The sequence below is a fragment of the Peromyscus eremicus genome, chromosome 7 (genome assembly GCF_949786415.1).
Source record: "Peromyscus eremicus chromosome 7, PerEre_H2_v1, whole genome shotgun sequence".
NCBI lineage: Eukaryota > Metazoa > Chordata > Mammalia > Rodentia > Cricetidae > Peromyscus > Peromyscus eremicus.
Genome location: NC_081422.1, coordinates 13,945,088 through 13,958,787, shown reverse-complemented (window position 1 = coordinate 13,958,787; position 13,700 = coordinate 13,945,088).

Below are 13,700 nucleotides of genomic sequence, written 5' to 3'. Positions count from 1 at the left end.
GTGAGTTTTTAAATGTAGTCTTATAAGACCAAAACGATGAACATGTTAGCTAAATCAGCCCAGAATGCAGCTGCAGAAAGCAGGCTCCACAGCTGGTGCAGTATCTGCACCTTGATGGCATTTGCACACTGAAATGAAAAGGCGAATGTTGGTCTTTTCAGAGTGAACAACTTTTGTTCTTACTTGTACTTCCTTGAAAGCTTTATCTTTATTCAGGAAAGGAAAGTACTGTGCCATATAAATCCCTCTGTACTTTACATGCAGATTTTCAGGATTCTACTCTACCTTGGCAATGCTGCATGTTAATACATTTTCCACATTTTGAATGGATCCTAAAATTTCTTCATTTGTTACATATGTAAAATATAAACATCTGATGGCAGCAACTATGAGAGATAATAGGTAATATTCAACTGTATTCTACAATAGAACTGTATCCCCCTTAAATGCACGCATATACTGAGGCCCTCATTCCCAGTCTTAAAGTATTTGGAGGCAAGGTCTTTAGAGGCAACTAGATTTACGTACCCTCTGAGGCTAAGATCATCCTGATAGCATTAATGTCCATATAAGAAAAGACCATAAAATTTGTTCTCTTTCTCTATCATGTGACAATATACCATGAAGATGTTGTCAATAAATGAGGAAAATGTCCCAAATCTGGAGCTGACTCAAATAGAAAATTGCACATGCTTCTGTAACTCGTAGAGTTGAGAACTGCTTGTTAAGAACTGTAGGCATAAAGTTAATATTGTTGCCAGTTGTTCAGTGCACCTGGTGTGTGGTAGTCTGTTTCAGAGGCTGTGATACATCATGATATGATCACATTGAATCAAAATATGCCTCTTGAAAGTTTCTTCTAACCCATCTTACTTGTTTTTCCCAAGTTACATGTATGATGCCATTGAAATGTGGAAGACTCTAAGATGCTAAATGATCATCAAAATTAAATGTTTTTTTTTGACAGAGATGTCTCTATGTTTCATATTATGTTGTTCAAGAAGATGTTGACCTAAGAAGAGACATCTAGTAAGAGAGTTGGCTTACACAGGGCTGATCAGAAGTATGACTGAATTCATCTTATTGCTTGGCCTTTGAGAAAGAAGTTAATGTGACAGCTGTGGGAAGGAGTTTATTTATTGAAAACAAACAAGCAAAAAGACTTAATACCAGATAGCAATGACATCTTTAACGATGTCAGAAATTATAGTTACAAAGAAATTCCTACATAAAGGATAGTAAGGAAGAATCTGTTAAAACAGTGTTAGATTTATTTTTGTGGCCTCATGTACATTGCTATATGTCTATATACATACATAGTATTGAAGTAAAAAAAATGCAGGGAAATTTGGCCATGTTTAATACACTTAAGGACATACTCACCATACTGAGTTATGACTCTCTTTAGTGAATAGCGTATGTCACATTCTTGTCCATAATAATCATAAAAATCTGGAACCATCTGAAATAGTAGCAGCAGCTCAGGGGATCAATAGTGGTTGATGCTCACAATAGATCCTACTCAAACAATATGGATGATAATTCTAAACACTTGCTTATTAAAACAGCCTGACAGAAATACATGAGATATTTTTCAGAAACTCTACAAAGTTTAAGAACCAGAGGGCTGGCAGACAGCAAGGAAACAAGGCTTTCTAAACACAACAGGGTAGATGAGCATATGAACTAACAGAGACTGTAGCAGCATGCACAGGGCCTGCATAGGTCTGCACCAGCTGGGGTCTTAGAGCTGAAAGGAGAAGTGGACACAAGCCCCCATCCATAACCCAAAAGCTATCTTCAGTTGATAATCACTTGCAGATGAAAACTGCAAAACTTTCTCTAAAGGAGTTTCACTGGGAAATCAAACTACTTTTAAGGATAGGCTACATGCCCAGTAGTATATGGCCAATAGAAAACAAAGTCAGTGACATCCTTGAGGACACCTTGTCTCCGAATGTTAAGTCATGTCTTTCTCTTTTTCTTTTTTTAAAAATCTTATTTATGCTGGGCGGTGGTGGCACATGCCTTTAATCCCAGCACTCGGGAGGCAGAGCCAGGCGGATCTCTGTGAGTTCAAGGCCAGCCTGGGCTACCAAGTGAGTTCTAGGAGAGGTGCAAAGCTACACAGAGAAACCCTGTCTTGAAAAACCAAAAAAAAAAAAAAATCTTATTTATGAGATAATTTATTTATTCTCTGTTTATACCCTACAGTTCCTTTGTGTACACATTATGGCTTCTTGTTTTTGTTTTTATGGGATTCCTGAGTATATGAATGAGTGGGTCCTGGTTTCTATGTCTCATACTCCTTTTCTTGGGCTCTTTTTCTTCTTTCTTCTCTTTGTTTGCTTTGTCCTATTCTGATGTGTTTGTGTTTTGTGTTAACATTATATAATATTAAATTATATTATAATATATATTATTATTCCGCATATGCCCAATTGTTTTCCAATGCAAGACAGAAAAGTGGTGGACCTGGATGGCAGGGGAGGGGGGAAGAACTGTGAGGAAAAGTGAGAGGAACTGTAATCAGAATATATTTTATGAAAAAAATCTATTTTCAATAGTAGATTAAAAATAAATTTAAAAAAAGAAGCCACAAAAAAAATCTTTAGATACATGATTATAAAACAACAACTAATTGGCATCATTTGGAGGGATGTTTCCTTGGAAACTGCACAAGAAATAAAGTTATGGAAGGAAAATGTTCTATTTCCTGACTATATAAATTAAAGCAAAGTTTAATATATTTGTGAAAATTCATCAGTCTCAACATAACTAACATAGGTACATTTTGCTCATATAAATAATAGAAAAATTCTATAATTAAAATATTAGTCTACATCAAAATGTTCAGTAAATTATATTGTTTTCTAAGTGAAAATAATGGTTACTGTTACTCTACCAGAAAGATGAAATCCCTGTATTCCGTACATACTGTCTAAAGCCCTGAATATTACATAAACAGTAAGATCTTGAAAGGTGCAGAATCTGAACTGGGCATTCATAATTTTTACATTCCATATGTGAGTGAGGTCACGTAATGTTTGCTTTCTCTAAAAGAATTATTTCATTTAGTATAATGCACCTGTGCTTCATCCACATTATTGCAAGTAAAATGTGTATTATTTTCATTATGATAAAATATATGCTATCTTATCAAAAGTGATATACTTCTCTCTAAAAGGGGGGTAAGATAGTGCAGATACATTCTGCAAATTTTGAGGTGAAAAATTCAAATAGTTGTAGCAAATGACATATAATGAACTCAATTCAACAAAAACATTCTAATTTTAATCAGGGTCTCGCTGATGAGGTGTTTTATTGAAGATATGTCATTAAAAATAATCACATGAGCTGCATTCACCTTCATTGGATACTATAAAGATGGTGAATAAGTCAGCATACACCTGTTAAAGCAGTGAAAATAGAACCAAATAATACCATATGTTGCCAAATGTTGTCAGGAACAATACACATGGTTAAAATTATTATGGAAAATGGCTGGGTAGTTTTATAAAACAATTAAATATACACTTAAAATATGATTTTGTGATTACACTTCTGTACATTTCTTAGAAAATTCTCAGGGAATTAAGAATTAAGTTAAAAGTACATGTTCACAGCAGTAGGTTCAGGTGATTGCTTAAAACACCTTTATAATCATGTAGGCTGAAATGGTCAAAGTGTTCTATGGTAAGTTAATGATTGATCTGTGGTACATCCATGCTATGAAATACTGTCCACCACTAAAAGGGAAGAGGTACAGAAGCACAGCAGAATTTGGATGGAACTCTGGGTATAATACAGAGTGGGGAAAACACCCTAAACTAAACAAAAAACATACCTTGTGAATACATTAGTTAATATGGGTTATATGACAAAATATTAGGGGTGAAGAATAGGTCCATGGTGAAAAGGGCTTAGGTGTGCTACAGACTGGGTGCATTTGCCTATAAGGGGAAGTGCAAAATGTAAAGTTTATGACAATCCCTAGGAGACAGTATTTATGTCCATCTGCTGCTGTCCAACTTTAAACATTATCTTTTATGATGCAAAATAGAGTTAAGGATCTTAAAGGGAAGAGATCACCTGTGCTGTCCAATTATATTCTGAAGGAACACACGCAAATCTTTATTATAAGATAAACACACACAAGATAAGCAGATAGAAGTTGTCTTAGTTATAGTTACTGTTGCTGTAATAAGACACTGTGACCAAAGCTACTTGGAGAGGAAGGATTTATTTGTCCTATGCTTCCATTACAGTCATCAAAGGAAGTCAAGGCAGGAACTCATACAAGGAAGGAACATGGAGGCAGGGGTTGATGCAGAGGCCATGGAGGAGTGCAGCTTACAGGCTTACTCCCCATGGCTTGCTTGGCTTGCTTTCTTATAGAACCCTGGATCACCAGCCCAGGGAGGGCACCACCCACAATGGGCTGGGCCCACCCCATCTAAAAAAATATGTCTACAGCCAGATCTTGTAAAGGCATTTTCTTAATTGAGGTTCCCTCCTCTCAGATGACTTTAGCTTGTGCCAAGTGGCATAAAACTATGCAGCACAGAACAGAAGGCAATCAAATTGTAGTAGAGAAATAATGCTGTTGTCTCTCACACACTGAAGAAGGAAAAACAAATAAACAAACAAAACCCAAGAAAAATAAAATCCCTTCCCCTGGAGTCCACATCAGTGCCCAGCCCCAAAGATGTCTTGTCTTTAGATGCTTGATCTTTAAAACCACAAAAAGGTGCATTTGTTAAAATAAGTTTTTCTCAAGAATTTTCAGACATCAAATGGAATACTGAGGTTCATGGAAGTCTTCTGTGGAGATTTTGTGGAAAATTGAAACATGATTTCATGAATTAACTGAGTATGCTATCACATAATTTCCTGTAAGAAAGACCAAAAGTTAAGAAATTTATGAATGGAAGTTACAATAAGTCCTCCGTTTGCTTCAGGTTTAAGACCCTAAGGATCAATTCATGATTTGAACATTCAATAACAAAATATATATAATTTGTAACATATGCTAATATGGAATTTTTGTTGTCTACTGGTCAATTTTCTAAATCCACTTCGTTCCATAAAATGATAAAGACTCTGGTGATCCTGAGAATGAACTGGAAATTTGAGCTAGCCTGGTCTCCATGAGTTCACTACAGCCAAAGCTATATAGTTGAACTCTATCTCAACAACAATAGCAACATCAACAACAACAGCAAACTAACCAATCAACCACCCAATCAAACAAACAAAAAAAACTGGAAGCTTAGGAGTTACAGTAATATTAATACTATCCTACACTTGAATCTCTTGAGGACTAAAATATGTTTGTAAGTCTTAACAATGACATGTCTTTCATGTAAAATTTATTTGGCAATATTAATTTAGAACATGGCTAGATCTTCACAAAATATACTCATGTTCCAGTGCCTGAGTTTTACCATAAGATTTTTTTTTTACCAATAAATACTTTTCTATTATTGTCTTTGTGTACACAGATGCATAATGAAATAATATCTTCAACAAGTATTAATAACAACAGTTCTGTACCAGATTAATTCTAACCACCTCTATTTGGTTGATGAGAATTAGTGAATAATGACAAGGAGGAAGGCTAGGGGTGTCATTTTACGCTTTAATTGATGAGCAGAAAGCATTATTTTAATTATTTTTTGCTATTGGAACATTTTTTTCTGAAATTTTAGTTGCTGCTAAATTAGATTCTATTAAAACAAACCTAAATGCAATCCAACCCTAAAACATTTTCAATTCAATGAAAATTAAAAAAAAAAACTGGTAAGGTACTTTTTCCCTCTACAACAGAAACTAAGGAGGCTATGTTGTAAATGTTTTGATGAATGTCTATGATAAAACAAAGACACTAAAAAAAATGAGTTATTTTCCTGAGTAAGAATAAATCCGAAAAATGCATGCCCCATTAATTAAAATCTAAGTCTCCCACAGTTAATAATAACATTTTTTGATAAAGTATGTTTTAATTGTTCACTATTTGGGAGGAGTCCTGCATTCTGTGTGCATAAGAGTGATCTGTTTTCAGCAAAGCTAATCTTCAAGGTCTTTTACGCAATAAAACAACTGCTAAGTATTTCAGATATAAACATAAATTTAAGAATGAGAGAAACAGAAAAATTGGAATTACGAAGATATTGTCACTTATAGAGTAGTTTCTGAAACTGTTGGGAGACACAGCATTATTTTATATAGCCATCCCAAAGTGTGTATGTGTCTGTGTATGTGTCCAGACAGATATCATATGAAATATTTTAAAAGTGTTTCAGGAGTACAACTTCAATACACCCATCTCCTTGTAGATTGAAGATAAATATTGATGCATTTGAAAAATAAAGATATGTTAATTAAACAGTGTAAAATTGCTTTAATGAGGTTATTTTTATTGAATTTTAAAATTATATTTCTATATAACATGCCTCCTCGAATGCTCACAAATCACAGTGTAAAAGAGGGCAAAAAGAGTGTTAGATCCAGACATTGTAGATGTCTACAGCAAAACAGTCTTTTCTACACATGACAGAGATGTTGTACACTTCCACTCAAAGAGCTGTGACTGAATGCCTGATACCTATACAAGAGCAAGTCAATCAAAATCCCAGAATTGGTAGTGAGGGGCTCATTATGTCTTGTCTATAGCTGAGCACCTGTTGATTATTTATGGCTGCTGGGAAAAAAGAAGAGTCAGTTTTCTTCAGGGACATAGGCCCTGAGGTTAAACTGACCAATTAAAATGGCCACTATGTTTTACTAACTACACAAATATAACTGGCCAAGCACTATACCAGTTTCTATTGAAATAATTACAATTATGTTATGAGCTCTACATTTGGCATTGACATTGATGAAAATTCAATGCAATAAGAAGATGGTCATTATTAGAGACATTAGAAAAGCCTGTGATATAATGCTGTGCCAAGATGGTATTCAGGTATAGAAACCTAACCATCAGCAATGTCTTCTTAAATTCCAAGAAGTGGAGGGAAATGATACTCTACATTACTCTTTAGAAATCTGTAAGAATGTGAATTTTTTTCTGAGGAATTTATTTATTATTTATCATGGGCATATTGGGTTGAAAAGATCAATCAGGGAAAATACTCATACATATATCAAATATTTGTCAGATTCTACTTTACACTCTCAGTACTTCATATGTTTAAGTGAAAGAAATTATTAATAAGGAAAAATCTACAGTTTTATTTTCCTAACTTTCAAGATGGAATATTGATTAATTTTGTTAATATACTTTTTTTTTTTTACTTTAAAGGTAGGGTTTTCAAAGAAAAGGAATGGGGGTTCATGTTATGAAATACTACACTGGAATTCTCTGGGGAGAAAGGCCCTGCTCACTAGTTATTTCTCCTGACCTGTGCTCTTGTGACTTGCCCATCACAAGATTATGCTGTTAGTTCATGGTTATATTCATGTTTGGAACATCTGTGTCTTCTTACTTGTCTCAGCAGCTAGATAAAACTAAAGAGCAATTTACTTTGGCATAAATTTTGATTCCATTTGGAATTTGTCAATAGTTCATTCTTCATCGAGATTTATGCTTAGGAACTGGTCCAGTCTTGTGAAGGGAGACAGAAAACAAAAACGCAGCCAGGCAGCTTGCTGAAAGCATTCACTTCTTTTCTCTACATTTTTTTCTATATTACATTCTTATAAACATGGGTGTTCCCAAAAAGGACTGCAAGTTTCAAAGGAAAAAATTGAAAATTAGTGTTTCAGTAAATTAGTCTATAATTACATGAAATATTTGTAATCACTACAATTGTAGTAAATTTTAGTCACTTAAAAAGTCACAAATTTGCTTTAGTTTTCAATCAAAACTTTAATAAAAATAAATTACACAAGTCAGTTTAAATTTGAAGCAGCCCTTTCATTGATGGGCAAGTCACCATGGCCTGTGCTCCTAACTGGCAAGACTGAAAAGAATTCTAGTTAGAACTTGGATGGAAATATTTTTAAAATCTAAATCTTGCTTAAGAGGTACTTCATTGACATTATAGTGATATTTGCCATGATTTTATTTCTCTTTAAAGCTGAGCATTAATTTGAATATTTTTTTAAAAATCTCTAAATATTTTTTTTTACTAAAATGCTGCTTTAAAATTAATTACCAGTAAAACAGCTATCTGAGTATTTTGCCACAACTTTACAATTATGTATAATCATAAAAATCCATTATTTTTTAATGAGAAGTGGAGATTCATCTCTGCATTTACTTTATAGTATAATAAAATCTATTGAAAGGTAGAAATTTATAGAAACAACCTAGACTGAGTTTTGCGGTTCTTCCATATCTTCTAAACTCTGTCAGCTAAAGGTGCAATTTCTATTCATTTCTGATATTTTATTAAACTGGAACAATTTTCAAGAGATGTTTCATCTCTAGCAGATGCTAGAAAATTACTCATATGGCAGCATATTATAGCACATATTAAAACCCTACACCATTAGCACTGAATTCAGATAAAGTTCCTTGAGTAAACTCCATGGAAGACAAATGATATATATGTTTGTGCTGATTATTTCTTGAAAGACACTTTACTTCTGTTTGGGACAAGAGTAAAATGTTAGATTGGCAAGAGCAAAGGGTGTAGCTGGAGTTTTCCTGCCTGGCCCACAGTAAGGACAAATCTCTGTCACCCACCAGTCCCACAGCTGCTCAGATCCAACCAAGTAAACACAGAGACTTATATTTCTTACAAACTGTATGGCCGTGGCAGGCTTCTTGCTAACTGTTCTTATATCTTAAATTAATCCATTTCTATAAATCTATACCTTGCCACGTGGCGTGGCTCGTGGCTTACCGGCATCTTCACATGCTGCTTGTCATGGCGGCAGCTGGCAGTGTCTTCCTGTTCTCTCAATTCTCTTCTCTGTTAGTCCTGCCTATACTTCCTGTCTGGCTACTGGCCAATCAGTGTTTTATTTATTGACCAATCAACAACACATTTGACATACAGACCATCCCACAGCAAAAGGGAATTTTTTTTTTTTTGAGAAATGGAGAAAGCAGAAAGAGACAAAGGAGAAGGAAAATTTGAAAAGAAATGAAGAAAGGAACACAGAGAAATAAATAATTGAGAAGATGTTAGCAGTGAGGAAAACAAGAATTTAGAGAGAGGGAAGAGAGAAAGAGACAGTATAGGACTGGTGAGGAAAGAGAAATGTAAGAACTAGGAAAGGGATAAGAGATGAAGAATTAGACAGAGAAAATAGGAAATGGGAGAAATGAAAGAGAGCCACTTAGGGTGGGCTAGATATTAACTTAGCCAGGCTTAGAAGGTGGAGATCCATACTACTGGGATTATCCTTTGGGATCTTTATCAAAACATATTTTTCTTTTATAACTAAAATAGATGAATTTTAAAAAGTAGAGAATGTCTTTTCCCACAATGATCCAAAAGTCATTAATCAGTTCCTTTTCAGTTTATGAAGTATTTCCATATTAAACTAAGTTTAGAGACAGAGTCATTACTGGTTTAAAGATTGATTACTTTCTTCTTGTTCTCTTTTATACCTTTAATATGGCTAAAATGAATAAGTTTTACTTTCATAGACCTTGTTTTATGTGCAGTGGTCTTCAGATTAGTTGTGGAAGACTCTGTCAAGCAGTTGCAATCCATGCCATCTGTAAGGAAAGTTTTGGGAGGCTGGGGAAAGCTTCAATAATACCATGTAAATAGATTCTGTGTTTGTGGTTTTCTTGGCTCAATTATCAAAGTCCTTTTTATCTTTAATTTAGCTCTTGAGTGCATATAGTGATATCACAGACAATGATATTGCAATGTAGAGAGTGTAAATCACTGTCTCTCCTTACATAAAGTATCCCATGCTATATCTACATGAAGCAATGGGAGTGTATATAGATTCTGCAGTTGTCAGTTAGAGTCTGAGTTAGTATCTTAACACAAGCAGTTTGAGATTAGATCAGAGATCTTCCTGTAGTACATGAGCAAAAGATGTTGAAGAAGTGAATTATAAGGGGGAATTTCTGATCAGCAAGTTCAGAAGTAATTTGCTAATCCAGCAACCAGAACACAGGCAGTAATGATGATCATAAAACTTCAAATAATAGGGCACATCTTCTATATTTATTAAAATACACAAAAAATTAATATTAGCAAGAAAAAGGGTGGGCTTTTGCTTCTAACACAAATACACACAAATGTGGGATATAGAGGAGGAAAAGAAGAGATGACATGAAGATACGTAGAAACGTAACAGACACCCAGAAACCCACACAAATAACCAAACTCACTTTGAATTTTAGCTCAGTGTGTCTGCAGTATTAATGAAACAGACTTCAGCCTGATCCCAGAGCTCACTTATCACTGGAAGATAGGTAGCAGATCTCCTTCATTCCAACAGCGAAGGTCTCCAAGATTATCTGTTTTTAGCTCATCTATTTATTTTACATCCAAGCCTCAGCCTCCCACACATCCTTCCCTCCCTGTACCTGTCTCCCATTCCCCTTCCCAGTCTCTCTCCCCCACTCCCACTCCCCAATTACCTTCTCTTCTGACTCCATCCAGAAAAGAGCAGGTCTCTTATAAGTATCAACAAAACATAGCATATTAAGTTGCAATAAAACTAAGCACCTCCCCATTGTATAAAGGCTGGGCAAGGCAGCCCAGTATGAGAAGTTGGGTTCCAGAAGCAGGTAAAGGAATCAGAGACAGCCTCTGCTCTGCTATTAGGGGTTCTATAAGAAGATCAAGCTACACAACTATAACATATATGCAGAGTGCCTAAGTCAGTTTCATGCAGGCTCCTAGTTCTTGGTTCAGACTCTGCCAGGTCCTATGAGTCCAGGTTAGTTGTGTGAGCCTTCTGTGGTGTCCTTGACCTCTCTGGTTCCTATACTCTTTCTCCTCTTTTTCCACAGGATTCCCAAACTCCACCTAATGTATGGTTCTGGGTCTTTGTATCTGCCTCCATCAGTTGCTTGATGATGCTTCTCTGATAACAATTGGGCCAGGCACCAATCTGGTCACAGGAGATGGCCAGTTCAGGCTACATATCCACTATTGCTAGGAGTCTAAGCTGGGATCCTCTCCATAGAATTCTGGGAGATACCTCTGTGCCAGGCAGTCTGCAGTGAAATTATGATGTCCTATGAAATCTCTCACTTCACTTATACTTTGGGATGATCTCTCAATTTATTAAGTAGCAACAGCAGTGACGTTAATAAAGATACTTAAAATATTTCCTAGTTGTGCATATTATATTGTTTTCAGTAATACAGAATTTGCTTTTCTGGGACAGATTCCAATAAGCTTGGGGTCTTAATATAGTGTAATATGAAGTAAAAATGTTCCTATAAGAGATGGAATTATTTTTAAATGTAGTATGTAAACTTATTTCAAATATGTAAAGGAAATTGAAGCCATATTTTTTGTGAGTAAAAGGGTTAAAAATGTGGAATATGGGGAATTGTTGCTTACTTCCAGAACTCTCTTTTACTAAGGGTAACATTTCACATGTACACTGTCTTGCTACATGTAAGTATGAAATTTTCCAATTATATTTGTAGATTTGGTATGGCTTTTGTAAGCCTAAATCAATTAATTACTTCGAATCAATTCTTATTCATACTGAATCCAATTTCCAGTCATATGACTACTCGAAGCACTACTTTAGTATTATTTGGGGTTGTTTTGAAAGAATATTTATAATTGGTGACATTGGGATTAGATTTGCTTCATTCCTTTACACATCTCCAACTAAAGAAATGTAAGTGGCTAGGCAAAATTTGTATAGAGTGTTGCATATCTATGTTGAATCGATTTTTCCTTCATCTTTTAAGCATTTATTTTAATTTAAACTTAGGACTCAAAGCTCCCTTGACTCAAGGATTTTTATATTTTTGAGCTTTAACAGGAAGCAGTGTTAAATGTCTGCATAAATCTCCCTTTTCCTCAAACCCACACTTCTGTCATACTTAGAAAACGAACATGACAGAAGGCAAAGGGGGTCTTGATGCCAAGGTGAGGAAGGGAAAAGATAAAAGAATTGTAGGTTGTTACAAACATAAGGCAGAAAAAGCAATCAAACAGGAACTTCACAGTAAGGTTCTACAAATTCTCCTTCAGGGATGGAATGATTTAATCTGGGCATCTGTGAGGCTGGCTGAGAGACTGTGAATGAAATGAAGGTAGGTTGATCCTGAACCCACTATATGAACAGGCTAGTTAGCCTGCTTGAGAATGTGGTCAGTCTATAAAAATTGCCTCTAATTCCTTGAGTGGGGTAACCAGCAGAGACCTTTTAGCATAGGAAAGCCAGAAACTGGCTTTCATTTTGTAAGCCCTGTCCTGGCTTCTGAATTGAGAAGATGGATGGTAAAGCCAGATTATTGAAATGGACCAGGACGGCAATGATAGGAGGATGGTCAGATTATGATTGTGTTTTACAGGTAGAACTGAGAGATATGTGATATGCTCATTATTGAATAGGAGACAGAGATTTTGGAAGGGAAAAAGAAGTAACTGTTTTACTCAAAAAACATGAATTTACCAATATTAAATCATAAAAATAGCTGTGGTTTTGTAGACTACAAGTAGAGCTACTACTCAGAGGTTTGATGAAAGGCTGTTTTTGAATATTGGTGTTTAGACACAGTTGAAAATAGAGAGATTTATAAGGCCTCTTAGTTTCAGCTTACCCTTTCCTCTATAACTGTTCAGTGACTGTAAACTGTTCATAATTTATTTGATCATTTGAGATGCCTTACATTCAGAACTTGTATATAATGTACTGATTAAATCACATTATGTGTAGCTGGGTGAATATATTATTAAACAAATTACCCCTCTCCATAACCACAAACTGCATCTGTAGCAAATGGAGGAACATTTTAACAAGGAGTAGTGTAATTATATTATGGTCATTACTTTTGCAAGCTTATTGGCTTTATTTTAGAGGTGAATATCTTTCAGTGAAGATATTTATTATAAAGGTAGAATTTTAAAGTTATATCCAGTACTCATAACTCACTGAAAATATCTCTCCTTGAAAATAAGGAGGTTTGAGGAGGAGAATTTGTAGCCAGAAGTTTCCCTGTGTCCTGCCCCAGTCCACAGCAGCTCAGACAGAGGCTTATATTAATTTATAAACACACAGAGGCTTATATTAATTAAAACTGCTCAGCCATTAGCGCAGGCTTACCATTGACTAGCTCTTACAGGTAAACTCAACCCATTTCTGCTAATCTATATGTCACCACGTGTTCTGTGGCTTTATCTGTGTGCCATTACATGCTACTTCCTGGATAGCAGGTTGGCATCTCCTGCCTCAACCTTTCTCTTTCCAGAATTATTCTTGTCTGCTTATCCTGCCTATACTTTCTGCCTAACTACTGGCCAATCAGCATTTTATTAAACAAGTGTTATCCCACAGCATTTCCCCTTTTCTGTTCAATTAAAAAGGAAGGTCTTAACTTTAACATAGTAAAATTACATATAACAAACAAGAATTACAGTTACAATATTTAGTCTATCTATATTTTGTAAAATTAAAGAAAATATTCTATCTATCTTATATTTGTGAGTCTAAAGTTTCATATCTACCTTATCTCTTATTATAAACAAGGAAAACCATAATTATAACTATCTAGTTTTCAACTAATCAAAGACCTCAAAAGGATATAA